The following is a 4,422-nucleotide window of genomic DNA, read 5'->3' as shown; positions in this document are numbered from 1 at the left end:
AACGTGTCAACTAAATAGAATCGGAAGAAGTACATAATTTCTACAAGACTATCAATAACGTCTCAGCGGTGTCAACATTATAATGGTCCACATGAAATATGGCCAATTGGCAATTGGCATGTATCAATATTTAGTACTGGTATTTATAGAAACCCAGTTAGTTAGTTACCAAGGGAAATTCGAACCACCTCACTAGTTAGTAGTTACAATCAAAACCCCCCATCAACTAAATATATATTTAAGTCCATAACATTCTTACTCATTATGGTCCATCCACCGTACAGCTAGTAGGGAAAGTATGTATCACTATCAGGGTGGATAATGCAAACATTTTACAGGGGAACTTTTATTTAACTCAACTCACTTGTTTGCCTTACATCCGTATTTATACATAAAGAATTTACCAAATTAAATTGAAGGCACAAACACGGTTATTATACGAAATCATACAACCATGCATGAACAAGTTAAGTAAAGTAAGCTGTTAGGACTAGTTACTGAATTAATAATTGATTGCAATGGATAGTGATTATATTGATTGATGAGAGAGATCCAAAGACAAGCTGTACCTTGAAGAAGAATAGAGTTTTACGCTATTTTTGTGCAATCAATTTGTTACACCCATGGAGGTTTTGACAAAGTACTTATTCATTTAATCTTGCGTATGTACGTACGTAGTACATTATTACGTACTATCATTTACTTCATTTCAATCCATATAATTCAACTATATTAATTAAGACAAGATCGAGGACGTAATATTATTTGTAACAATTTGACTTTCACGACAATATTGTTACAATTACGCCACCGTTGCCAGCCAAGAAGGCAACAAATCAGAGAATGCATGTAGACGGCAATATGCATGGATTGTCTTAATTAAAATGGTCCAATTAACATGGAGCTAGCTAGCAGAGTGATCAGATCATAAGCAATGTACAACATGTTTCGTTCATTTATTGACCAATAAAGTATAACCACATTGCAAAGGTGATACATGTTAATACATAATTCGAGCACACTAACGTACTTTGTGATTAGACTATTATATTAGTTGAGTTCCTTTTTAACTATCAAGCATAGTAATTTCTCTTTTTTCAGCAGTTTATATAATACTCTATCCGTCACATAATACTTTGACACAATTTTCATTTTCGTCCATCCCAAAATACTTAATACATTACTTAATATAAAATATTTTCTTATACTCTTTTTGAGACCACAAACCCAAAAAACCAATTAGTTCCTACATTTTTTTTCTCTCCTCATAGTCCTCACTACCCCCACCTCCCCTACATTTGTTTTCTTACAATATTTAAATATAATAAAAGATAATCCTTTATATATATAATACTCGTAAAAAATGTTTTAAATGGATGCACTTATAATTTTCTTAAACTATGTGTCCATCCCAACGTCCCAAGTATTATGGGACGGAGGGAGTAATAATTTAATTTACATGTGTATGTATATAAGTGAGCAACCAACCAACTGAAGTACCTAAAAAATCATACTATTCAATTGTTTTTATTGCATTATTGCACTTGTTCAATTCCCCTCCTTCCCACGCAATAGTAGAAGGACTAATTGAACATTCCTCAATTAATGCACTATGCACTCCACTTGAAATATGAAGCAATCAAAAGTAGCATGGTGGCCGTCAATCTCGTCTTAAACAACATACAAATGAGATGATACAAGCATGTTGTAAGAATTTCGGTAAAACTTAATATAGTAATAGTTTATGACTGAATGTCTTTGCTTGTATTAATGCCGCATGCTTAAATTAATCTAATACAGTTTGTAATAGTGTGGAAATTAGATATATAATCACTTAAGTTTTAAATTTAATTTTCCTGTAAAGAAAATGTAATTTTGTTAAGTGAAGATATTAGACAGATCTTATATTTTTATACTTGTATTCTGCTTTCAGACTTTCTATATTGGGGGCCAAATTACACTTGTATTTTTTTACACACATTTTCAGAATTTGATTGGTGATACATACACAATTACACATTACACATTACACATGCATGTTGTGATAGAGTCGTTGGCGATATAACTCATCTCAGTAATTGAAGCCACCAACCTCAAGTTATCTATAGATCGAATCCCCACCTCGTATAACACTAAGTAACTTGTAATATGTCAGAATGAAGTACCAAGTAATACATTATTGTAACTCATAAATTCCAAGTAAAAAAAAAAACTAGAAAAATTTCCTCTTTAGTATTTAATTCTGATTTATGTGAAGAGATTAACGAAGAAAAGTTTAGGAGTCTTACCAAATTAAAGTCGTTGCCTTATATGACTTGCAAAAGAAAGAACGTGAGCTGCCCAAGGGGTGTTTTCGAGAACAACTATCTCATTATCTTTAGCATAAGGTGGAGAAAGAAAATAATAAGTAGAAGGGTTTTGTGTATAATAAGTGATGAGTATTATCAGATAATGATATTGCCTTTCTATATATTTATAGGGATGTGTGATGACAATATTCATAATTATTATTGAAAATCTTTTGGTTATGAGAAAGATGAGTCATAATAAATCTGTTATTGAAGGGGACGTCTAATGGGAAGGTTGTATGTGCTCCATTCGTATCAAATTAATTTAGTCGGAGTTTAATGTCAAAGGTATCTTTCATATTTAGTGTATCCGACGGACCTCTTTTAAATATAAACTTGATGAGGCGGAGACCAAAACATCTCTATCTATTGCAATTTCACATTGAATTATTTTAATGAACACAACCTTATTATTTGTTAACATGACTAAAGAGAATAATAGAGCAATAAAAACACTGTTAAAAGACAAAAGATGTGACGACCAAGTAAGTTTATACGTAGAACAACGAACCAAGCAAGCAAGTGTTGATTATATGTTTAAGCATATAAATAAGCTAAAAGAGCTAGTAACAATGAAGTAATCTAATCGTAAGAGTTTATGTGGGGGATGGAATTGAATATTCTTGCATGTTTATAGTGTATAGTAACAATGATAGAATCACAGTATCAAGCACAAAAGTAGAAAAAGTGTTTTTCTTTTGATGTAATTCACAACATGTACCCATTAGACACGTTAAAGTTGTTAATAGCATTGAAAGCAACATGTATCCAATCCATCTACAATCTACTAATAATTAGGTGCTTGTACCGATCCAAAGTATGAACACATTAAAAGATGCCAAGGTAGCACGTAGGCCAAATATAACCTTTGATGGAAATAGTTCAAATAATCAAATACAGCATAAAAAGAATTTAATCCTTCCAATCATAACATATACACTTATACAGTATATTGTACCAGACAACAATTGGTGACTACTTACGTGGAAGAGAAGGGTTCACATAATCCCTTGGAAAACACACAGTATGTTCGTATAATCGTTGAATTCATCATTTGCTGATATTTTGAAATCAAGATTAATGCTTTTTACATCCTCAAATAATTACCATGCATGCATGTATATAACATATTATATTATGCAATATGCATGCGATGTGAATCCTTTTTACTAGTTATGTCCCTTACATTTTCTCTCCCACTATCAACAGGTTTTTAGAAATTCCTTAAACTATTTTATTTACCCCTAGACATCTACACTCCTTGTTTCTTGAATTTAATATAAGTACCTTACTTTAGCAAGCAATATATAAATCGAGGAATGAGAGAGTGCAACTAACTATTTGTTGTAAGAATATAAAAAATTAAAAAAAAAAAAAAAAAAAAAAGGCTATTTTTGTTGTTTGTAGATTTTTAACAAAGGATATTTCATTATTATTACTAAAAAATTATGCATCTACAAAAAAATCATATTTATTTTAATACACATGTTTTTGGTGTAATAATTTAATACAAAATTAATAAGTAACCTACTAAAAGTCTAAAACCCTTAAGTTGGTCCCTCTCACTCATTTTCCACTATACTGCTATTATTGGCGCAATTAATCTTTGAAAAGTAGATATGCATTACAATATTCTGTTAATTGAAAGATGAAAACTGCATGCTATTAAATATTTGTTGAATTGTAACATATGGGGTACGACCGTATGAGACACATAACCCTTGGCAGATGTCAACTAAATTAGTTAATTAAAGACTTGCATGCGGGACTGCTAAAGATTTGCTTATGCTGAATTGATTGGTATGTTGAATTTACATGAATTTGAACTAATTAAGTAGAGTTGTGCAAGTTAATTGTTAAGTGCATTTGCACTAGAAATTTTATCATATCATTAGTCGTTTATATATAGAGAAAATAGTACTCCGTATTCATTACTCAACAACTCATACTACAATAACGTATATCGCTAAGAAGGCTAATTAACTGTATTAGACTTGTTAGCTTCCCTAAATTTGTGATTACAATTGGGAATTCTTTCACACATATTCTGTGTGGCAGCATCTGTGGAGCACAC

At 31.1% G+C, this 4,422-nt stretch overlaps 1 long non-coding RNA gene across 1 annotated transcript; it reads right to left on the bottom strand.

The window, feature by feature from the left end:
• Window positions 1–1,902: 1,902 nt before the first annotated feature.
• On the bottom strand, window positions 1,903–2,487 carry LOC145591815 (uncharacterized). Its single transcript, XR_014102349.1, has 2 exons — window positions 2,289–2,487; window positions 1,903–2,132 (listed from the first exon to the last, which is right to left on the bottom strand). It is a non-coding gene; the product is annotated as an uncharacterized LOC145591815 (long non-coding RNA).
• Window positions 2,488–4,422: the final 1,935 nt, after the last annotated feature.

The sequence above is a fragment of the Chenopodium album genome, chromosome 2 (genome assembly GCF_948465745.1).
Source record: "Chenopodium album chromosome 2, dcCheAlbu1.1, whole genome shotgun sequence".
Taxonomy (NCBI): Eukaryota; Viridiplantae; Streptophyta; class Magnoliopsida; order Caryophyllales; family Amaranthaceae; genus Chenopodium; species Chenopodium album.
The sequence above is the reverse complement of the archived record's forward strand: the minus strand, read 5'-3'. Positions and strand labels throughout refer to the sequence as shown.